The following is a 25850-nucleotide window of genomic DNA, read 5'->3' as shown; positions in this document are numbered from 1 at the left end:
CATACTTTTCAGGAGGAAAAGTGAAGAGTAAAGGCAATTTTGTCTATGTTCTACTTCTCACTTTCCCACCACTTAGTGGAAATGAGGAGAATTACACATGTGCAACTCGAGATGTTCCCCTTTGTGCCATTTATATGGCTGCGAAAAGGACCCACATTGAGTTGACCAATCCTTGTAACTTTTTCCAAGCTGTCTTTGTTATGTCAAGTTTATTTCCCTTAAGATACATTGGAATTAATCACAACCATCCTGATACATTTATTAAAGGTGTTGAATCTTAACTACTGAATCATGTGTGTTATGTTGATCCCTCAGCATATCCTCCAGCCCAACCATTAAGAGTACTTTGCACTTGTGTTGCATCTCAAATAGGTAGGAATTGCTGACTTCATAGCTTTGCTTCAACTAGATAATTAGCATGACAGAACATTTGTTTCAAAAGCAGTTCAGTCATTTGACATAGTGATATAACATAATGGTTCTATTGTTAAGTACTATATGTTAAATCTTCTTTTTACACGTATAAACACCATATCGTAGGTACCTAGATACTTAAAACCTGATGTACAGATTCAGGAGTAGTGTCAGTAGACTGCCATCAACATAAACTCTCCCATTTACCCAACTTGATCACCTCTTGACAACCAGTGCCCATAAGGGAGCTGACCAAGGTGCTCAGAGATAGTCCTTGCATGTGTCCAGACATTTGGTCGACCTAAAACTGGTCGAATGACATTTGGTCGACGCAATTTGGTCGAAAACCAAATGGTCGAATTTTTTTTTTAATTATATATTTACTTTTCGGGTTTTCGTTTTTTACAAAAATGGGTTTTTAGAAAAAAAAGGGGGTTGGGGGGGGCCCCCCAAAAAAAAAAAAAAGGGGTGAAAATAAAAAAATAAAAAATTCGACCATTTGGTTTTCGACCAAATTGGTTCGACCATTTGTCTGGTCGACCAATTTTTTTCGACCAAATGTCTGGTAACCGTCCTTGCAGCAGTAGAAATGGCCAGGTTCAACACCTCCAGGTGACAAATGATCTTTTCCAATTATCTCCATGTAAGGTCTGATTCTTGGTGCATACTACATGTTCTTAAATGATCTTCTTTGAGCCATGCAGTAAAAGGGTCACAAAGGATTCTGCCACGGGGCAGATCACCCCCAGCTATCGAATGGGAAGGGTATCTAGCATAATCAATGCTTAGCAAAACCTTCAGCCAATAGTGGTGCTCAACTTAGGAGGTGGGTAGAGGGTTGGTCACTGCAGTCCAGGACACATGAAGCCTTACTAACACCCAGATAGCCGAGTGATCTAAGCGGATACCTTGACATGTGTGACCAGCCTGCATGATCCAGACATGTATCCTACCAGGGTTAATTCAGTTCTTCATCCTTCAGAGGTAAAAAGCCAAAATTCTTGTAGCGCTTAGAAGAGTATGGAATCCAGAATTCAGCCTATATAAAAGGTGATGTTGATACAAACAAACCCATAGCAGTTTTCTTCCACAAATCTCTCCCTGGTCTAGCCCAGCCCCTCATAATTTTTCCCGCCTGCCCACAGCCTACCTTCTTTGGCTATACGCTCTGAGAATACATATCTTTTGAACTTCCAGCACTATGTGAACCCAGTGTTGCTGTAATGGTATCAGCAGAAATGACTCATGAAAGAATGCCCTTTTGATACAATGCCACAAGTCTAGGCCCAAGTACAGGTGGCATACAAAATGCCCACTGGTTGCCAGTCCAAGAAATAATCATCTTCAAGACATTATCCATCATTGATTGTCTTGGGTTTTTGTTGTACATGTTGTGTAAATAAAGATTCCAAAAAAAAAGACGTTATCCATTACCCACAGGTGCCTCTCCAACTCTGTGCCCCCATACCTCTCACATAAAATACATAAAAGCCCAGTCTTCCAGGCCAGTAAGATGGGCTTACACTCATCACTTATCTAACCAATGTTCCACTGAGTGTAAGGGGGCGGTTCAAGCTTTCCCACGGTGGCAGCCAGACAATGGAACACTTTACCACCCTGCCTGAGAGCCGAACAATCCTACTGGGCCTTCAGAAAAGCATTGAAAACCTGGCTGTTCAACTAAGGCCCACTAAGTCAGCGCTACTGCTCTACTTGACTTTCATGTGTATGTAACTGGTTTGCAACAGCGCCTCAACGGCCTAGGGTTTTTGCAGGCTTTATAAATATAAAAATAAATAAATATCTGTGTTACAACATGCATACTTTCTGATGCAAGCTATGTTAAAGTTATGACTGCGGCTCATATCGAACCTCCGCAGAGCTGCTCCCACCAGTACATTTCAGAAAAAATAAAATAACTGTTACAGAAAGATGAAAGTAAGATGAAAGTAATTTCTGATTGTGAGGGTATGCTGTGGTTCTATACAACCCTCCACTTGGTCATGCAGACTGTTTTGGGTCACATAACATGTAAACAAAGCTCATGCCAGATCTATGAAAAACAAATATAGAAGCGAGAGAGAGCAGTCATGGGGAAATCACCTACCTGCAGGATTATGATGCTGTTGCCTGGCCGAAAATATACAACCACAAACATAGATTTATCCAAGTACATGGGCGAGTGGGAAGATCTGCACAAGGTTTCAGGCAGGATCCTCGGTAGAGGTTCATGAAACAAATAAGAGCGTGAAAAAGGCAATATCTCACAGACTGAGCTCCCATCAGCCAAAATGAAACATATTAACCCATCATAGTGGCACTTGTTCCAGAGACCTCACTCCATCGGAACTAGCCCATTTCCTTGCAGACCAGTTTGTTCGAGGCCCATTTATTATGAGTTCGTTTTTTTTAACAGATTTCACCGCAAAGGTAGATGGGGTTGGCAAGGGTGTGGGAGCCCCTCTATTGAGAACGAACATGGGTCAAATACCCTGTTCTATGGAATTTCTTCCACTCAGGAGGGTCTACAACCACGTTTTAGCTCACTGCACCCTTCACAGAGGAGACATATCCATTTCATATCAGGCCGGTCCCACCCACAAGGGCAGTCCAGCACCGAAATGCTAGGCAATTCACCCCTGAACATTCATTTATTGATAGCAGGAAAGGAAACTATGCATACCAGGAAGTAGAGAGGGCCATAAAACAGGATCCGGAGTCCAACTTACACAGAGATGAAGCCCACTTTACCTAACATTGAGCAGCCACGTGGATGCAGCCACTGCCCCTAGGCACCCCACATCTCTTGCACCAGAGGGACTGATCTTGTTAAACATTTGGGGTATTTAGTGAACAAAGTAAATGTGAAGCACATTCTCAGCATGTACAGAATGGTTGGTGGTCAGACACCCGTGCAGTGTGGCAGTTTCATTGGCAGTAGTTGCGAGAAAGAGTGTAGACAACAGAAAAGGATTTGAGCAGCATCCATACAGCGATCTGTGGCCACAGTACAATTACAAGGGGGCGGTTGGATTTGCAGAAACGATGGTCCGCCGCCAGTGGTGCCCACACTATATTACAAGCACAGTGTAATAACGCCACACAGACGTTTCAAGCTGTGTATTGTTGAAGCCGGATATTGTCTCTCTACATTAATATTTATTTCTATTAAATTCATATCATTCTATTGTACCTGCTATGAAATGTTCTCATGTGTTGAATAATAATTGTCAGATGGTGGTCACTAGTGTGTACTTGAAATACACACATTTAAAACAATCTCTTTATTTTCTCTTTTTCACTATAAATTTGTATTGATTTCTCATTGTATATATGATGTTTATGTATGATTCTATACACAAATTCATAGCCATAGTAACATGTACATTTCATGAAATGAAGTTGATTCATAAATCCTTCAATATCAGCCCTGAAGAAGCTCTCTATTGGGTCTTGAATACATTAACAAAGACCTATGAGTGAAAAACATGTCGGCAAAACTGATAGAGAACATTCTAAGAAGAATCTTCGATGCTGAATGAGATAGTCTTGCACATTGCTTGTAAGTTGCATTATTAGGAAGCAAATGCTGGACATAAAATGTGTGAATGTTGAATATTGAAAAAGTACATTAGAGCCATCTTATTGACTGATTTGGAAGATGGTTCATGTTTAAATTGATGTACAATTTGAAAATTGAAGTAAAATATAATATACTTTAGAAATTAGAGCATTAATGATATTTTTATCTCAGCGCAAGTGGACAGTTCTTGTATTTTTGTAGGTTTCGCACCTCAGCAAAGTGTCCTCACTGATCATCGTAACAGAAAACCCGAGGTGAGGCTTTTCTGTTTGTGGGAAATCTCTGCCATGAATGTTCCCTCAATGGGAATCAGTCTTGCCCCCCCCCCACAAGTCTAGAATAGTTGGACCTTAGTGGGAGTTTGTAACGTCTTTCGGTGCAGATTGCAGAATTGAGAATGTGCCATGACATTTACAGAGGCTCCAGTGTCAATGATTACAGGGGTGTATCCCCCCTGAGTGCTCAGCATGCATCAAGGTTGTCCCTTTTTCTTGCGTGTTGCACCCACAACCACCAAAGAGAGACTCTCTTCTTCTCTCTGTGATGTATTATCTTTGTCATCATCAGAAATATTTGCTTATAATATTCCTATCGCTAGATTACTTTTTAAGTTTACTGACATGGTTTATATGAAAGTAATGGATGTAGTCTAAATAGAATAGATGGATTCCTATTAACAATAGGATGTTGATGATAATGATACATATTTATTAATGTTATTCCCATCGCTAGATGGCTTTTTAAAGTTCACTGAAATGGTTTGTATGCTATTTGCCACATGGGTAACAATGACAATCACACAATAAAAAGCCAGAGATAGTACAACGACATTTCAAATTGACCAATGTCAGCTCTGAGATGCTCATTCAATCTTGAACTTTAGACACCAATCTCTTTGCATGCTAATAGTTGTAGACTCCCATTATTAATAGAATATAAAACCGCAACTACTGTCCAAAACTAAGGAAGGACAAAAGCTAAAAAACAGGACATGAAGAATATCTCAAACCTGATAGAGGAACATTTGAAGTAATAGTAATGAGGAGAAATGATTGTAAATATGCTGATGGGATGTGCAAGTGCCCTGATGGACATGACATGGAGACCGCCTCGCAATATGCTACATTTTGATTAGGTTCCTGGCAGATATACATGGAGTCCCCATCATTTTAAGGGCCACCTGGGGATTCCATACAGCTGAGATGGGCCTTGGTGAATATTGGGGATTCAGTTGAGAGCCCTGAAGGTTGCACAGGTCTTCTCTGGATCCTGGGTGGTATGCTGCCATGTGGTCTTCGTTACGGGCAATCTGAAATCATTCTAAGTGCCCAGTCAGATGTTGGGCAATGGGCATGTGGCTGTGCGGCTCTGGCAGCGGGGATCACAGAGTAAAAATAGTCTGTTGTGAAGTGTGCCTGGAGAGGAGAGGGGCTGGGACGGCTTGTTGTTCTGTGGCTAATGCAGTTCTTTTTCAGTGCCAATATATTGCTCATTTGCCATGAGCAACTTTGCATAAATACCCTAACACCACACACATAAGCAGAACTTTCAGTGGTGTGCTCCTTAGTCCCAATTTCCCCTTTCATCCAGAGTATTGGGATGTTTGGACGAACAGGTCCGAGGACCAGAGAGCAATTTTCATAGTCATAAGTATGAAGCCCTAGTACACATGCTCCCCCTCCTCCCAGCATCTGCCCAAATATATTGAGGGCAGTTGAACCAGTTAAGTTTTTTCTGTCACGGGCAAAAACATACAACTGCTCTCTCTGCTCTGCAAAGAATTTGCAAAGCAGTACCCATGTTTACAGGTGTATGTTCGCTCATTCTTTCCTAGGGTATGTTTCAGGATTTGGTAGAGAACATTCAGAAAAAGAATGCAATTGGTCTTGAAATCCCACTACTCAAGGTTACTTAGACTAGCTTTCGTGGTTGATTATCAATAGGCAGATTGTTAACTTTTTCTCAAGGGCTGTGATGTAATCCTTAGTGCTTCTAACTGTGGCACCAAAATGATCAGTTTTTGTTTTTCTTTCGTAATTACAACTCATGTCTCCAAGGGTCTCCTTAATTTCACATATTTGGATTGAAACTTCATCCATAATGCCCCTGCTTGGGATAAACCCGGGGATTCTAAGACACTTTATCATCTGTGGAGCCACAAAGAACACAATTCTGCTTCAGTATGGCCTGCAATAATCAACGGATTAGTGTTGCTACGGAAAGTCTTCTTCAATGCTAAAAAGAATGCCATACAGGAGCATCTACAGCACTACATGATCTACCCTGTGATACTTGAAATCCAAGCAGACTTTCATAGCTTCCCGCACTATAGAAGATCAGAAGCATTCATTGATCCTTACAAATGAGGACAGGTTGAATGATGGCTAAATTAGTGCGCTTCTGTGTGTCTTAGTACCTGTTTCATGTTTGGTGACTTGTTAACATGCATTGTTTTATCAATGTGCACGATACAGTAAGATTTTTGCTATGGCCTGGTTGGAGGTCACCCACTCCTCCCCTGCAGTATGAGATTAGGTTTCTTTTTTAGTGGGGGTTTCTCTTGTCAAGGAGACCCTGTCAACTGTTTGCACTGAATATCAAGTGTTTAAATAGCCTCTGAAATAAAGTGTTCATTAAATTGTGATGTACAGACAATACTGACGTTAACGTTAGATATGAAAGCAGCATAGTGTGTTCGTGCAGTGTTCCCGATTTTGGGAATATAGCCACACAATCGCCAAAAACGGGGAATGGAAGAGCGCATATGATGCCGAACACCTTGAAGAGATGGTGAAAAGTCACACCTTTCCCATACATATGTTATTGCACAACATTAGGTACTCTATAACTCTCCAGCATTCTGTAGAAACATATGATCACGCACATACACGTGTGCTGTAGATTTGTGATTGTTCAAGTAAAACGAGGTCTATCATATTTATTTTCCACAGCGGGATGAAACCCGAATACTACCCGTAATTCCATTGTGTTATAATTGCTTGGCCTACAGATACAGGTAATGTTTTTCTAACAATTTGCATAAACAAATATATTTTTTGAGACCTGTTTTTGCACGATAAAATTTGTAGTGTGTTTCATCGTATGCAATCTATTGCTATTCTTACCCGTGGCGACATCTTTATTACATTGACCATTCGTTAAGCATATTTTTCAATTTTTACAAGACACAAGTGTATTTTAGGAAGTGATTCTATACCATAAGCACTACGTTCATTGTGTTTTTTTTCTTTGACATGATTTGGATAAAGTTTTTGGTTAGTATTTTCTTTATGTGAAAACCATGACTATTCTTCTAATTTAAGGCTGATAACCATGCTAATTGATATGTATGCTCTTTTTCTCTTTCTTTCTCTTTTGCCCTATAAAATCCATCCCCATTCCCCCTCCGTCCTCTCTGTCCAACTTATCCGCTGTCTGATTGTGACATAAATGCATTTGGTCTTATGTACTATTCCGTCTATGTTTTATATATACAACAGTACCAATGTGCAAATAATTACGTATCAAATAAGCCCTGGTTTGAAAAAGGCAATACTGTTAATGCCGAAACACGTGTCACCTATGGGCTACCTATGGGCTCCCAATTAGACTAAAAACCTTTTTTCCTGTACTATGATTAAAGAAGTACGTATTTTCAAATACACTACATTGGTGTGGCGCGGAATCATTTTCTAGAAGGATTGCTTATTTATCCATAGGAAAGAGGTGGGCCTTGGACAATCGACGAGGATTTTATGTCTCAATTTTTTATGTTGTATGTTATAGTAGGCTTTATGTGATGCACTTAAGGATTAGCACAAGGTGATTTCCTTCCATTGTATCTTTTTCAAAGGTCAATGTGCGGGATGTATATGTATATGATTTTTATATAAAATGTGAAAATCATTTATGACGAAGATATTTTTAAGTAATAATTTTGGGAATAAAATTCTATTGATAATTGTAATTTAAATTAAGGTGTACAGGTCCTCCATTTTTTCAGGGTGCAATGCACTTGAAGAATCTTCCTCTATTTGTGGGTTAATGAGATATTTTTACACTTGTAACAAATCTTTCTCCTCTGTGTATTATTGTGCTCTGCAGGAAGCCAGTAAAGCTCCTTCAGGAAAGACGCGATAGGAATGCTGCCGATGAGGCGGCAAGCAACGTTTTGGGGCAGTTGTAGTTTCTTGATTTGGGAAGTGGTAAGGTTAGAATCTAGCCATGAATTGATTATCGAGTCGCTATGGCCTTGTAGTTGTCTTGAGCGATGAAGGGGTTTACATAGCATTTTGTAACTGTAACACTTGATGCCACCTTTAAGTATAGATGTTCTAATCATCCATGATTTACCTAATGCAGCACATCATTCTCCCACTACTCTTTTATCCTGCAGACAGTTCTTATATATATGTTCCATATGCTGTGAAATCTGCAAGCATATTTGGTATTGGAAGCATCATATTTGCTGGTACGTAATATATATTATCATCCTGCGTACCATGAAACATTTCATTTTCTTCACAGAGAAATCTTAGCAGAACCTTAGATCATAAGGTGTATGTTGCCAGAAAGTATTAGGTGATATTATGAAATATTAAATGGTTGACTAACCCTGCTAAAGGAAAGAAAGGTCCACTTTGCTTACACAGGAAAAGACTGACACATAGCTCTCTTTAGGAAGAAAAACCTGACATGAAAAAAGAAGACAGGGAACTCTGACACTGTGCCATATGTGAGGTCAGAAAGAGGTTAGAAAGGAATCCTGAGAGCCTGCGGAGACCATGGCTACGTGATATCACCCCTGGAGGTAGAACATTGCTTATCCCCAAGACCTCTACTCAGTTACTACTTTCTTTGTTTGTGCCATATTTTGCTTCCATGAAGCAAAGAAAAAACATATTTTCCCCCTGATCCTGGAGTACACGTACAGGACTGTGAGTGCAGTCCTTAAACAACAGGCAGAGAGAACATCTGGCCCACAGACCATGAACTGCTGCTTACCGCCTACTTGATGATACCAAGATGGTGACTCAGACTGTGAACAGCTGGCAGCAGGAGGAGAGACAGTACCATTGTAGAGTCCGGCGGTCACCATCACAGGTATGCCAGTTTCTGAGAGGGCTGACAGGTTAGTTATACCCTCAGTCTGTATAGTCGTCAGTCAATCATAGGTGCTTAGAGTTATCGGCTACACTTGAGGCAAAGGAGGGGGTAGGGCCTAGCTATGTCAGCCAACACCCAGGCCAGATCTTTGATCCCCTGCAGGTGCCCCAGCTAAATCACTCAGTGAAAGCATCAATCCATAGCCAAGGATTGTGAGAAATCTGAGGGCGTCCTCACTTCTTTCCCAAACATATCCTCCTCTCAGGTGGTCAGGGAAAGGCAGTCGCTAGAGGAACCTGATCTTGGGGGTGGATATGCAAGGGAGGACTAACCGGGTGGAGGAAACCTGGGGAGTGGAGACGAGGCACCCTTGGGTGAGACACAGTATCCCCATTTCCCTTTCTTAAGGGGTCCACTATCCCCCAGGCCTTTATAGGCTATTACCAGTACCTTCCCTATTTTTCCAGTAAAACATTCCCCAATAGACACCAGTTAGCTACTGGGATGAGGAAGAGACAAACCAGAGCTATACATCCTCTTTTTATTGACTCACACACGTACACACCAGTTAAGTACGGGGATGAGGAGGAGACAAGCAAGAGCAATACAGAATTCCCAAGCCGGCAATGAGCTGTCTAGTCCCTTTTAGACCAATCAACCTGCCTGGAGGCTTAAAAGCAGCAAGAACAGTGAAAATGGAGTCAGCTGTGGAAGCAGATCTACGGAATGCTAGAGGAGCGCAGACCTCTCCTAGAAGGTGGCATGGCAGATTGAGTGCTTGAGAGCCCTGGTTAGATGCAGAGTGCCTGCAGTGGGAAGCAAGACTGAAGGAAGCTGTACACCTGTGGTGAACTACACAAAGGGAACTGGCGTAACCAGGCAAAGCTTCGTAGTGAGGCCCAAGCTGCAAGAGACGCATCAGCGGCAGGAGGAAAGCCACAGAGAGCCGCTGTAAAGACAGAGTGAGACGCTGCATGAAGAGAGAGAGCTTGTAGCGGCCCAGAAGCCTCGCTGGAGCGCTGTAGGCACTGACCGATGAGTCAACCAAGGCAGAAGGACACTGGGTCGGTAGGTGAGCATGTCAGACCTGTAAGAACTTTAATTAATGCTGAGCCAAAGGAAAGCAAACACTTTTAAATACCAATCCAAATGAAAGCAAGTACTGTTGAATAGTGATTTGAATGAAAGCAGTTTTGTGGAATCTCACGCTATAAAGGAACAGGGTAACTTGAGAGAACATGCATTGACAAGTGCCATAGGAATATATGCAAGTGCAACGAGTGAATAGTGGCAAAACAAGCAATGGTAAAGCATCATGAGGATTTGACATGAGAATAAAGCAAGCGCCACTGTGGAGCTGAAACAGAAGAGGCAAGTCAGGTGTGTCGGTTGCGTGTCCTGTAATGGGTGGAACGTGAGGTCTGACAACTGTGCCTAGACCATGGACACCTACCTATGGAAATCCACTTAAAATACAAGAAAAGAAGCTTATGATTGAATATAAAGGAAATTTGGTGTGAACTGGAATTACGGAACTGTACTTTGTGAAATTGGTTCAAGGTAACCAAAACAGAAGAGCTGGAAAGTATCACAAAGAATTGTGTTTTGGAAAAGTTGAAAGACTTGAAAGCTTGGGGAAGGGAACCCCTTTGCATTGTGAATTATTTCGAATAATGGGGTAAGGAACCCCTTTGCATTGTGAACTATCTCGGAACTTGGGAAAGGGAAACCCTTTGTAAACCAAGAGCTGGAAGAAGCTCTTAACATTTACCTGGACACTTCTCATTTTGATGCTGACATCCCTGCACATTGTATACAAATAGATGTGAGGGCAAGCATAGGTTTCGGACACAAACAGACTTTTATTTTGGACTTCCTGACGCAGACCATCCTTAGTTTTATTTAGGTTGGGAAATCCTACCTTAGCATAGGGCAATATAGGCCTTTTTCCAACCTGTTTTCTGTTTAATAAAAATTCGTAGCCCAAACTTCAGTTCAGTTGTGTGCGTCTACTTCATGATGCCTTCACAGGATATAAAAGGGGGCAGCAATTCAGGTTGGTGTTGAGTTCGGAGAAGGTCAGAGAGCAAATAAAGGAGCAGAGAGCAGCAAGAGGAACATGTGCAAGGTAGGTGGGAGCAGAAGGAAGGAGGTGGAGAGGAGGTTATAGGAGGTCAACTGTTGGAAAGAGAAAGATAATAGAAAAAGAATCCTCACAAGGAAGGAGGGAGATCGGATCAGTGAAAGGAGTCTGATGGAGAGGGCGAGCACTGGTGGAGAAAGTTCAAAAGCCAATCTAAAGAGAGGACAGCAGAAGGAGACCCAAAGAAGAATTATTATCAAAAGGAGGTGAGAGGAGAAATTGGTGGATGGGAGGACCATAATACCAAACCAGAGATGGCTGAGGCAAAGGCATAGAGTAAGAGTGGGAGTCAGATGGTGGATGGTGGAACCAGTAGAACCTAAGCTGAAGGGGGCCAGGGCAGCTGGGCTGAGACAATTGAAACCCTTGATGACCTAGGGCAAAGAGATAGCAGGGCCCCAAACGTAAAGACCCTTGAATGAGCAAATCAGAGTGAGGCTAGTTGGTAGCTATAGTCTGGATCTGATATAACTGACCAATCCACCAACAACACTAAAAAGACATGCCCAGAGAAGAGAGAAACCAAAAACCAGAAGATAAGAGCATACACCAGATGCCCTAATGGCACTAAAAACAACTGCCTGACACTAAAATCAATTGCATAGCAGTTAGCAGTTCAGAACCATTGACTACTAACCTGAAGGCTCCATTGATTACTTGCAACCAGTAGGTGTTCCAGAGTGGCAAAAAACCTTAAGAAGAACCAAGTCTGTGATGGACTCCTATGACACAAAGTTAAAAAGTACCTGTTTTACAAGAGGTTGCCCTTGGATGGGGGAAATTACTACAGCCTTTAAATTCGCCAGTGGCAGACAAGGAATGATACATTGTCAACGGCAAAGGGATATCTGTGGTCTAAGAAGGATGTACATGATTATTTCGCATACGAAAATGTCCAATTCGAAAATGACGAATTTGAAAAACCTGTAAAAAATAAACACGTACATCACTCCTGCCTGCTATCCCCCCACCCTGCAGCTCACTTACCTGCTGTACCTCTGCACGGCCGTTTCCCTGCGATGCGAGTTCCATCTCCCCATTGAAGGCAGAACCGCTGCAGCGTGATTTTTTTTCTTTTTTCTTTTAAGCGTTATTTGTCCCCCGTTATTTTCTTTTTAATGGAAGCGGGGCACACCCCCACCCACTCTGAATTCCATTAATGTCGAATAAGGGGAGCTGGGGCGACCCGCGCAACCCCTCCTCCCCTTACTCAAAAATGTTTCTTTCACCTTCTTTTTTACAGTGCTGAATTTGGCATTTCTTTCCGTTCTATTTTTTTCTTCTTTGATTTTTCTATTTCATTGAGTACCATCTAAGAAGCCCTTTTTTGCAAACAGTACAATGATCAGAGAATGAGGATGACGAACTGAATGTGTCAGTTTTACTGCAGCCTCTGGAATTAAGACCCAGGATCCATAAGAGACATTTCTTGTAAACCAGGGTATGCTAGAAACAGACCCACAAACTGGGAAGGTCTGTGTCCCCTTTTTGTTACACATAAGACGTCATCCTGACCCTCACCTGTGAGTGAGTTTGTTTTATGGAAACCTTCCTGAGAACATTTAGTTGAAGTTGTAAACATTCCATGCACTTGACTATCCTATTGCCTTCACTGTGTTTACAATGATGTATCCTACCTTTGCTTCCCTTTTGATTCTATCCCTGTGTGTACAGTACAATAAAACCTGTTTTTGTATTGGCAGTCCACTCTTAACAAAAGATACATTTATTTTGGCATTTATTTATAGCATGTCATTAAACTCCAAACAGATAGTGCCATGGTAACACTGAGATGAGTTCTGGGCAATTCCGCGGCAGAGGGCTTTGCAATAGTGGAGTGGTCGTATCAAGCAGGGAAAACCAAATGAAAGATCAATAGGGATCAATAGGGATGGTGAATTGCAGGGTTGAACACGTTCTCCTACCAGGAAGAGGAGATGGAGTTTAACGGCAAATTTGAATGCAGAAATAGGGATGTTTTTTTTTAATTCAGGGCAGGCAGGAAATTGAGTGGAGGGGGCAAGGAGACAAAAGGGGCACATGTGTGGTTGCGTGGAGAGACTGAATAGTTAAGTGGACACAGTTGGGAGTAGCAGGTGACAGAGGCAGGCAGTTCGGGGGCAGTCTGTCAATTGATATAAAGAAAGGTAGAATGAATTTTAAAAGGGATATCACCAATCCCTATTCAAATTAATGGTACCTTTCTTTACATCAATTCACAGGGCCTCATTACAACCCAGGCGTTAAGGGTTTAACGGCGCCGTTAACCCTTAACGCCTGATTACCATTTTAACACCTGCTTTTAGCAGGCGTTAAAATGCAAGGCGCTAACCCGCCTTGGTGCTAATTACGGCACCGTAATTTACGGTGCCGTAATTAGCGCCTTCCCCACTCCCATTATGCCCTATGGGGCAAAAATGGGAATGGGGAAGGGTAAATGGGGAATGGGGATTTACCACCCCACTCACCTTGGAATGGGGCGGTAAATCCGCCATCCACCATGGTGTAAATGGAGTTTACACCATGGTGGTAAAGTAGGGAACTTACTGCCTGGGTTGTAATGAGGCCCACAGACTGCGAGCCGTAAGTGAGACAGGAGCAGGCAAGGTTGTATAGAGTGGGAGTAAGAAAGATGAGCATTTTTCTTAAGGGGCAAAGGAGTAGAAAGAGGGGTCCAGCAGGATGAGACCAGTAGTCAAGTCAACTGAGCACATGGAATTTTGGGAGCCAACTAGGCCCCCAGGCCCTCCGAGCGTCCCTCTCCCACCCCGCACCCTCTTCCTGATTCCCGCTCCCCTCCCGCCTCCCAACCCGCCCATCCCCGCTCTGATTGGGCCGTGAGCCCAGGTTGAAAGGGTCTAGCGGCCCTCCTCGCACCGGCCGCTGCATTCACTGCAGGCAGCCGATGCGAGGTGAGGAAGCCCATCCGGGCACGCCGCATATTTTTTTGGGAGCCAACTAGGCCCCCAGGCCCTCCGAGCGTCCCTCTCCCACCCCGCACCCTCTTCCTGATTCCCGCTCCCTTCCCGCCTCCCAACCCGCCCATCCCCGCTCTGATTGGGCCGTGAGCCCTTCATCACTGGTCCTCCCAGGGCAGCCCTCTGCCCGGCAGCCCCAGCGGCTAAGGGCCCCAAGGCCTAGGGCGGCTCCAGGAAGTGTCAGCAGGTGTCCGCAGGGGAAGCCAAGGAAGCCACCAGACACCGACAAAACTGTAAGTGTTGGCTTGGGTGGGGGGTAGAGCAATTACTCTACTCCAGAAAGCTCCTGCCACTCTCACTTACCTTTCAATGGCCTGCAGTCTAATGTTAACCAGCACCATAGCCCGAGAGAACCACACAGATTAGCCTGCGCCACATCTAGGCAGAAATGTGATTGTTAGCATATGCCACACTTAGATGGAATCTCTAATAGCCTCTCTGTGGAAAGTTGAATTCAGAAGTGTACCCAATAGCCTCTCTGTGAAAAGTTACATTTAGAAGTGTGCTCAATAGCCTCTTTGTGAAAAGTTGAATTTAGAAGTACATTTAGAAAGTTGCATTTAGAGGTGTACCCAATAGCCTCTCTGTGAAAAGTTGAATTTAGAAATGTGCCCAATAGCCTCTCTGTGAAAGTTGAATTTAGAAATGTGCCCAATAGCCTCTCTATGAAACTTGAATTTAGAAGTACATTTAGAAAGTTGCATTTAGAAGTGTACCCAATAGCTTCTCTGTGAAAAGTTGAATTTAGAAGTGTGCCCAATAGCCTCTCTGTGAAAAGTTGAATTTAGAAGTGCGCCCAATAGCCTCTCTGTGAAAAGTTGAATTTAGAAGTGTGCCCAATAGCCTCTCTGTGAAAAGTTGAATTTAGAAATGTGCTCAACAGCCTCTCCGTGAATTAGAAGTCTCTGAAAGGGCATGTAACCCATCATATCTCACCAACACGCTTACTCTCTCCTTACATCACCACTCAACTAGAACACAGAGATACTATGACACCATTCGGTATAACTGTTCTCATATCAACATTCGCCACTCACTCCACATCATTCTAAATAATCACTGCTGGTTACACACCCCCCAGCGAGGCATTCTCCTCAGGCCTAACGCAGCCATATCCGATCTGGATAAATCCTGCCAGAACAAACACATACTCCTGACCTCTCAACCACCACACCTACCGCTAGAAAGCAGCTATTACACTGATACCGCACGAGCTGTACACATACCCGGTGCTCACACGCACCTTTTGACTCTCTCTACTCTCTCTACTGATATGAACTTCGGTTCCCAAGGGCGTTCAACCTACCAGCGCCTTCAGACCATACCAATGGTATATAAGGCGCTATATAAATGCAAAATAACATAACATAACATAACATAGCAGGAGATGCAGTTTTTAGAGGGCTGGACGGTAAGAATGGGTCAAATTATAGCGATGTTGAGTAGGTTGAGGATGGCAAAACTTAAGGTTTTGGATAAATCGTAACCTCTGGCATTGTTCAGGACACCTTCCAGACCATACATTGTAACCTTGCCATACCATTACAGAAGGAAAATGACCAAATGCAAACCAGGGTTCGCTCAGCCACAAAAAGGGCATAAAGAGGCAGACCAGCCCAAACTGTATGGACACATCTCTTCCGCATGAGCTCACATGCAACTCCGAATCAAACTCATTGGGTGTCATCAGTGAGATGTAGCCCAACTCCGGCCCAGCAGGCTCGCAACCCATGTCCATTTCGAGTGACATTAACAAAACTGAAGGTTGATGGCTAGAATATTTTGAATATAGAATTAATCATCCCCCATGTGGAGTTTAACAGGATGGTAATGTGAGGCCCTGCATATGGATTATTATTGCTATTAGCACCCCTGGGTTCATATACCCGGGTGCTGATAGCAATGTTTTTGGCTGAATCAATGGGTCATGCACTTGTCACGGCCCATTGATTCAAACAAATTCTATGGAAAGGGAAGGCCGGACTTCATGTTGATCCCCTCGTCCATTTCCGTGACGGCCTAGGATCCAGGAGTGGTACAGTGGTGGTACAGTGGTGGTGTTGAAATGGAAGAATGATAGGTGAGTGTAGATGGAAGGGCGGGGTGAGATTGCTCTTAACCCCGGTGCGGATCATATGATTAAGCCTAGGTTTGGAGCAACATGATTGGCTGCCGCACCCACCCCAGGTGCTAATAATATCATAATCTATGGCATTGCTCTGGGAACCCTGCAGATTATCATTTTTCAACATGCCATGCGATTAGATAAGGGAAACGATAATATGCACATCAGGCGTGGTCCCGCACCAAAAGGATTGGACTAGCTCGAACTGCTATCCCTTCTGCACAAGACCTCAAGCAACCCCAGGCATGTTTCACCCTAATTGGGCATTAAATACAAAAGGTGAAGCTAGGGCAAATGACCACTGAAAGGACCAGCCCTCTTCTATCCCATCTTTTTCAAAATAAATCTACCTGATGTATAATCTATAATTCTGTACTTGAGAGACCAGTGTTGTAATGGGAGTTGCTCTTATTCTGTCCTGCTGGCCATGGATGCATGCTGATAGAATGTTGGTGAATGTTATGATAGGCAGCTCAGGAGAATGTCGGGTAGGCGTTGTATTTGAGTGTTCTATGTGTGTCAGTAGGGGGCCTGAGCTGGAGATGAGAAGATGGCCGGTGGTTGTTTGCTGATATCTGCTCGTGTCTGTGTGACTACATGTCCTGTGATATACCTACATGTAACTGAAACTGTACCCATGTATATGTGTACAATAACGTCTCCTGGATTCACCTCTGAGGCTCCACAGCTGGTCTGTGTTTGGACATTGAGCCCCTTTACACCCATTTATAACATTGGCGATGAAGGTGGGATGAAGAAGTCATGCATGCCCATCTCAGAAAGAAGTTACTCTTCTACAGGAGGCACAGGGCCAGCGAAATGAAGCCAGGAGAGCTGTGTGGGGGGTGGGAAACAGCTAAAAGACTGTCACCCAACATTCCCCCATTCGTTCCGTCACCATCCTTGCCCAGGGTTGTCCCTGCGGGCCTTCTGGGTGACAGCCCCCAACCTCCACCTTTCACCTTGAGCTGTGCAATCAAGAATTTGTAGCCCCTGTCGCCCTGTGCGGCGACACCCAATGATGCCAATGAGAAAGCTGGCATCAGGAAAGGAGGGGCGTCAAAATGCACCGGCTAAGAGTGCATGTGCTTGGTTGTATTGCTCTGTCATTTGGGCAGAAGAGGTTTGTCGGACTTAATGCTGCGTTTCCCACGTGATGACCCTGTGGGTGGTGTGAGCTGCTAATGAAGCAGGAAAGCAGCCTTAGTGTTGTGGCCTTACAGAGACACTAGGAAAGTGGACCGGAAGAGTACAGGGGCGCGACGCATGCAGCGTTAGTGGCAGTCTTGTAACTCCTTACCTGCCGAAGCTGACTCCGCAATGTTAATGGCAGGTGCGCCTGGTGGGCGCTGTGCCTGTACAGTCGTTGGCCATTTATGCTTCCAGAGCCACACCACTATAAGCCGGTGGAAGCAATGTGGAGGGGCTCCCTGATTGGGCTGGACTACCCTTTTGGATAGTATGCAGACATATCATTACGAGGTTTGCGGTCCAGTATCAACGGTACCGGTATGCTTGCCGGTACCATTGCTACCGGACCAGCAAACCCTGAGTTGTGCTCGTGGGAGCCTTCCATACTGCCAGGCTAGTCACGAACCGTGCCGGTGCTACAGGTATCCCCATTCCCATCGAGTCCTATGGGGCTCAAATGGGAATGGGGTTATACCGGCACCCACGAATGGGCAATTACCGGGTCCGTCAAGGTCGGCATGACCCGGTAATTGCCCATTCGCGGATGCCGGATTTTCATGCCGGTATGGAGGTAGCCTTTACCTCCAACCTCGTAATGAGGCACACAGCCTCAGAGAAGACTCAGAGGTCTTTCCTCCCTGGCATCTTTCATCAAATGAAGACGTCGTACCCAGGCGCTGCGCTGTCATCTCCACGGCAACAACGGTGCACAGCAATGACAGTGCGCATCCTTATTAAAGAAAGGCACCTGAAACGCTGCTGGCCCACGACTTGAGGTGCGTTTCGATATTTTGAGGGTGGGGTGTTTCTGCTGGCGACCGCACGGATGACTAAAGAATTGAGCATTTGGGCAAAACGCAGATAACGTAGGAAAACGCATATGTGCATGCTGGCTGAATGAATGAATCGATGACTTTTTAAAGAATTTTTTTCCCTCTCTGTTCCGGGAAGCGGACAGTCAAGGAATTACTGATGAAATGTCTCCAGCGACAGGTAACAAATGCACGAATGGTCTGCTGGCAAAAGGCAAGCCAACTTGAGACTTCCCTACACAATGGTATCAGTGCTGTCATCATCTGCATGCGTTTGTTTTCCAGGGATGCTTCCCCCATTGTGTGTCGGTACGGATCACACTGACGTACACGTAGTTCGTTCCTCGAGCGTTAGGGGAAGCTGCATGTCGGGGCCTATTTCAGTGTAGATTTCATGTAATAGCAGAAGGACACTGTCATCTAAGTTGATCTCCATTCAAGCACTTTTAGGGAAGTGTTCATATGTGGATAGGGTTTTTGCGTACACTGTTAAAAAAAAGGGTATTGTCAATTAGATCCCCATTTGTTTTAAACGTTGTATTTTCTATCCTACCTCTGCCATGAGGGTGTGAGTGGAGGAGGGAGAGGAGCGGTGTAGGAATAGGGGTTTAAAAGTGATGTGGGATTTAATTCCTGAAGTGATGTGAGATTTAATTCTTGCTTTGTCCAGTTTTGGGCCGTTGTCATGTCATGTCGTGTTTGTGTTGTGGCCCATCAACGTTGAATTACATTGTTGTCATCTGACACCTAGCGCCTCATTGTTTAGTTGGTGCTAGGCCTGCTCAAGGAATGCAGGTTCCATTGAAATGTGCTTCCCTTTGCAATTAGCTTTAATGTCTTACTGACAAGAGTATGCACCTGTGTGCCAGGGTATCAGGTGCCATGAGGGTACATCCATATAGGATTTGTATGCATCCAGTTGATAGGATAAGGATGGATGTTTCCGTTTTTTTTATGACTGCCTCAGGGCATAGAGCAGCAGCAGCTGCTTAGGACTGCCCTTCAGATGAACATTTTAAAAAATAGTTTTGGACCGCCTTTTCAAAGGAATGAATTGCGCATTATAAGAAACGTTATGGATCGCCCTCCAGATGGGCAATTGATGCATCTTGGATATATGTATATGTGTCGGCCAACTGTATCTCACTTTTTGTTCACGTTTCTGTTGATAAATCCTTATCTAGTTAGAATGTTTCATAACACATTTTAGTTATTGGTGCTGCCCAAATGCTGAATTTGTCATGTTCTGTTGCCTGCTGTTGTGCGAGTGGTGAAGGTGTAGTGGTATTGTCTGGAACGATTGTTGCATTGTGCAGTTTTGGTGCGGTGTGATAAAGACAGAGTGTGTGGCGTGTTTATTTTGTGGTTTACATTCTGTATGGGAATTGCTGATTTGGATGTTGAGTGGAAGTGATTGGGTGGTTTGAGACTCTATGTGAGGGTGGAGGTTGGCCGATTACGCCCCCCTTCTGTGTTTGCTGCTCTAGGGTATGGGCAGCACCACCCTCCCTGTATGTTAGTGTGTGGACGTTGGCGGCTTGGTTGGTCCGCCAGGTACTACATCCATGAGTAGTGATGTACCTTGTTCCGGTGGTTGGGCAATCTGTGGTTCCCTCCCCTGTCATGTCTCCCCCACCTCCTGGTGTGTAGTTGGTCTCCCGTGTGTTTCCCTCTTGTGTTTGTGCCAGAGCGTGGCAGACCCTATATATGGGGTGGCAGCCTAGGATGGAATGTGTTTGGTTGTAGTGGAGGAATGCTGTGTTTGAATGTAATTCTGTTGAATGCTTAAATGTAATGCTGTTGAATGCTGTGTTGAATACAATACTGTTGTATGCTGGACAGTACATCTGAGTGTGTTGTGGGCTGACTGGGTGTGCATGTTGCTTTTGGTGTGTATGACTTTGTGAATGAAGGGAGATGTTGTAATGTGAGTTGGTCTTGTTCTGTCCTGCTGGCCATGAATGCATGCTAATAGAATGTTTAGTGAATGTTATGATAGGCAGCTCAGCAGAATGTTTGGTGAGTTTTGTATTTTAGTGTTCTGTGTTTGTCAGTTGGGAGCGTGAGCTGCAGATGAGAGGATAGCCGGTGAGTGTTTGCTGATGTCTGCTCGTGTCTGTGTGACTACTGCTGATGTCTGCTCGTGTCTGTGTGACTACATGTCCTGTAATATACCTACAAGTAACTGGAACGGTACACAACTGGGCCTCATTACACGGATGGCGGTAAGGATTTACCGGTACCGGTAAAATACCGGTACCGGTAAATCCTTACCGCCTTACTACGAGGTCCCTTTGCGGGTTGAGGGATTTAACGCCTGCTTTTTGCAGGCGTTAAAAACCGACCCGCAAAGGGACCCAGGGAGCTAATTACGGTACCGCAATTTGCAGTACCGTAATTAGCGCCTTCCCCATTCCCATTATGCCCTATGGGGCAAAAATGGGAATGGGGAAGGGCAATGGTGGAAGGGGGAATTACCGCCCTGCCAACCTTGGAATGGGGCGGTAATTCCCCTTTCCGCCAAGGCGGTGCCGGTATTTTACCGGCATGAACCATGGCGCTAATAGCGCCATGGTTCTCCGCCATCCGTGTAATGAGGCCCAAAGTCTCCTGGATTCATCTCTGAGGCTCCACAGCTGGTCTGAGTGTTTACATCTATTTATAACAACCAGCCACATTTATTTTGTAAACAATCACCCTCATTGGGCGTCATCAATGAGGTGGAGCTTGGGTCTCTAGGCAGAAGGCTTTGGACCCCGTGTCTGGGCATACCAGTCCTATTCAGAGGGATGTCATTAATAAAACAAATGTTGATGGCTGGAAGGCTTTGATAAAATCATACCCTCTGGCAACCATCCAGACCAGCAGCATACATTGACAACTCCCTGGACTGTTGGGCAGCCTAACACAAAAGTTCATAATTACTCTATGGATGTGTTTGACTGTGAAAGTACTGTGCTTGCTGGTGTGTGTGTGTATATGTGTGTGCGCGCGTTTGTGGTGAATATCACAGTAAGGGTTATCTTAATACCTGACTACTGGAAATGTGTTGTGAACGAGGGAGTGGACCAGTTACTCATTTTCTGAAAGTGGAAGTATTTCTGTGGCTTCCTCTAGCTGCCGTTCGCCCATTCGCTCTTCTTTCCTTTTCGTTCTCATCATGCATTGTAATTGATCTCAATAAGCGATATAAAGTGGGCCTTCCTTTCCGCTGCCTACTCACGCTCTTCATAAGCGTGGAGTGGGAGTGCATTTGGGTAGATGTGACAAAACTATTTGAAGGTGACACAGGTTGGAAACAAAGCCCACGAGTTTGAACATGCACATGTAAACACTATCTTTAAATGGCTTTTAACACTTACACTGATGGATTCGAGATTTCTCAAATATATCTTCATTCAGAGGATAAGAGGAACATACTATTTTTCATATATTGCAAAGGACTAAGGATCCCCCTTATTAGGACTGGCCAGGGAAAGCTTTAGCTCTCATCAAGCCTCGTGCCTACCAATCTTCGACGTGGCTTGCAATGAACCAGCTGGTCCATGGAAAGGAAAGGGCTTCTGTTTGCATCTTGACTTTGCCTCTGCTTACTTTCCAGATGTTTCTCCAAATCCCACCCATTTTGATGTTGTAGTGCTGCACTGCAGACTGCCCTGCTGTTGGCTTATGTGTTACTGTGGTGTAGCTACTCTGTGCTTGAATACTAATCGGATGCTGGGACGGTACTCTTAAGCAAGGTAACCCCAACAACACTTCACTGTTCAGCGAGTCCCACTCCCACACTTAGGGCCTCATTACACGGAAGGCGGTAATGGTTAACGGCCACCGTTAATGGTAACGGTGACCGTTAACCATTACCGCCTTACTACGAGGTCCCTTAGCGGGTTGGTGCTTTAACGCCTGCTTTTTGCAGGCGTTAAAAATCAACCCGCTAAGGGACCTTGGTGCTAATTACGGCACCGCAAAATTGCGGTGCCGTAATTAGCTCCTTCCCCATTCCCAGTATGCACTATGGGGCAAAGATGGAAATGGGGAAGGGCAATGGTGGAAGAGGGAATTACCGCCCCACCAACCTTGGAATAGGGCGGTAATTCCCCTTTCCACCAAGGCGGTGCCGGTAATTTACCGGCATGGTCCAGGGTGCTAATAGCACCCTGGATTACCGCCTTCCGAGTGTTCTTACATACTTATATTATGAGGAGGTTTTTTTAGTATCTCATAAATTAATAGATGTGAATAGGGTTTTTCATTTTTCAGCATCCAATTTATGAGGCATTAGACTTCAATATTTGTGAACATGCTGATTTATGTTGTTCAATACCACTTCCATTGGTTTACAGAAAATTATTACTGCATGTGCCTCTTATGCTCAAAATAATGTTTTAACTCTGAATCCAGATAAAACAAAAATCTCAGACTTGACGTCTAAGAAACATCTAACTATCTGGAGGATGGGTCTGCAGAAATTGTCTGCAGTGGAATTTGGGTTTTCCTATATTTAATAAACCAGCTAAAGGGAAAATCTATGAAATACTAAAAGCGAAGGCAGAGCGGGTGGGCACACATTTGCGTGTTATTAAACGGAAGTACTGTACGTTTTCTATTAAGCCTCTGGTGCTAATCTACGTTGGTAAAGTCATACCCAAATTGATGTACGGAATGGAGGTATTGCCTGTGTGGGTGACTGAGAAGGTGGAGGTGCTTGAGGCATTAGTTTTGAGGAAAGCACTGAGTCTTCCTAATTGTGTTCCCATTTCTTTTATTCAACATGACCTGGGTTTGTACTCGCTGTCTGATGGATGGTGTTGGAAAGTAATTAGCTTAGTGTGGACATTTTTAGATCCTCCAAAAGTATCAATGTACTAGGACATGAGCGATTTGCTTTATTATGACTCTAATGAATGAATCCGTTTTTTACTCTCTACATGTACTAACATTATTCAGAAGCTGGGCTTCACTCTTCAGATGATCCCTACACATTTTAGGGGAATTAAAATCTGCTTCATAAGGTTGATTGGTGCGGAACTATTGAAACCATGCATAAGTATGGTTCTCTAAATCAACTGAAATTTGAACATAAGTGTGCCGGCCATTTACCTAAATATCTTAGGCTTTCTCCAAATAGTAACATTTGTGACATATTATTGCAATTTCGACTTAATATCTTTCCTACAAGTGAGATTAAAGTTAGATGGGGCTTGCTTAACCCCTCTCTTGTAGCTTGTCGTTATTAAGTAAGATTGCTCATTATATTGAAACTTTAAAGCATGTTGTGATTAGTTGGCCTGCATTCCTCTTTAAAAGGATGAAATATTTTAGAGATTTGATTTTCAGGACTGATTTTATTGACTGTGACGCTTTGTGGTCTTATCTTTTGTATGGTCACTCTTTGAACTTTATCAATTTCTGAATGATATTCAATTGAATTTGGAAGATTTGCTAAATTTTATTTGTTGGATTAAATCTTTTAATGTCATTGTTTTATTGTTCTTATTTATATTCTATTGTTATGTGAAAAGTTCACATGGTGAACTGTAACACAATAAATAAAAATAACATTTTTTTAAAGAAATGTGTGAATTAAACATTTAGCTTAGCTGGTGGCATTTTCTCCCTAGCTACCACAATTAAGTTCTCTTAGCCTCTGGGTTTAGGCGCTTTACAAATGAAAATAAATAAATAAATAAATTAAAAATGCTCACTCGCATACCATGATCTATTGTCGTTCATTACCCATTGCATACTTTGAATACCCCTTAATGCTGTTTCCTGACCCCACAGAATCATGGGGCCTGTAGTTCACATTCTAAAGTACAATTTTAAACACAGCTTGACTTAGACATTGTTTACTGTGCAGCCTTTGCTTATAAGTTGTCAATAATGTTTGCATAATTAATAAATGTAATCGTTCAATTACAAAATGTCAGCTACTGGTCTTAAATCAGGGAGGTCGAACTCTGCAGTGGGAATTGTGTTGTTATGTATGGAAGTGAGAGAGACTGGGTATCAAAGTGGAGGTTGTGGTTTCATGTGCCAAGATGGTAGCCATGGTAGTCCTCCCGGAGCATGAACATTTTATTTCTGCTAGGGCAGTGCAGTCTTTGGGGGTCATTTTCTAATGAAGTGGAGAGTAAAAGAAAAGTGTAAAGGACGATTCTGCTTTCCTAGTGGTTGGGGGGCAGCAAACTGGAGATAGCGGGCCTCATTACGACCCAGGCGCTAATGGGTTAACGGCGCCGTAAAAGGCTCCGCGCCGTTAACCTATTAGCGCCTAAATACGAGGTCCCTTTGCGGGACACGACCTTAACGGCTGGTTTTACCAGCCATTAAAGTAGGGACCCGCAAAGGGACCTTGGTGCTAAGTACGGTGCCGCAATTTGCGGCACCTTACTTAGCGCCTTCCCCATTCCCAATGAGCCCTATGGGGCAAAAATGGGAATGGGGAAGGGCCCATGGTGAATGGGAAATTACCGCCCCGCCAACCTTGGAATGGGGCGGTAATTCCACCATTCACCATGTCTGCAGTTTTGGTCCCTTTTCTGCAGCACCAACAAAGATTGCGATACGCCTAGTTAAAGGAGAGTTCCGGGACTTTTTTTTTATTGTCCCTACGGGTCGGCCATGTGTTTGTAAGCATAAATCGGTAGATCGTAGGAAACTTTCCTATGGACCTTACCCGACTTTTCGCCCATTATCGCACTCGAAATCAGCCTCCATTTTGTGATAATCCTATCATTCCGCCGCATCGACCTGGCTCACCTGCCTTTGCGGCACTAAATCAAATCCCCCGCCCCTGAAACAGACTTTATCAAAACATTCATATTCCCCGCCTCTATCCGTGACGTGACTGAGCTGCGTAGGCAAACGCGCCCAGGCGTCTTCTACGCGACTCCACACAGACCCCGGAAATCAACACAGATCAGCTCACAATTCAGCGCACCACAATTCGGAATATGAAACTGTACTTTGAAATCAAACCGCAAGATTGTAAATGTGGTAAAGTACATTTATTTGACATCAAATGTTTAGAGAATATTCAGCGATTTGCATTTTTATTTGCTCATGTTCCAAAAAGTTCGTATTGAGGAACGCGATGGTCCTTTGCTGTACACAGGGTCTTAGAGCATCTCACAATACAGCACCACAATTCGGAATGTGAAACCGTGGTTTAAAAGCAAACGGCAAGATTGTACATTTGGCAAAGTACATTTATTGGACATCAAATGTTTAGAGAATATTCAGCGATTTGCATTTTTCTTTGCTCTCGATCCAAATTAGTTCGTCTTGAGGGAAGCGATGTTCGTGTGCAGTACACAGGGTGTTGGTTTACGATAAAAATAAGCTCTTCGGTCGCACTGATAATCGCATGGCTGTTCCAACAACGAGGCACTAGGCCACCACAACGGTAGGTATGTTGCATCTAACCGTTAGTACCGCGTAAGGGCATACTTGTACTTGGCGATCGTCCCATAAAATGGTCAGGGTGGTAACGTTG

Source organism: Ambystoma mexicanum, chromosome 6q (genome assembly GCF_040938575.1).
Source record: "Ambystoma mexicanum isolate Mex_15411 chromosome 6q, UKY_AmexF1_1, whole genome shotgun sequence".
NCBI lineage: Eukaryota > Metazoa > Chordata > Amphibia > Caudata > Ambystomatidae > Ambystoma > Ambystoma mexicanum.
The sequence above is the reverse complement of the archived record's forward strand: the minus strand, read 5'-3'. Positions refer to the sequence as shown.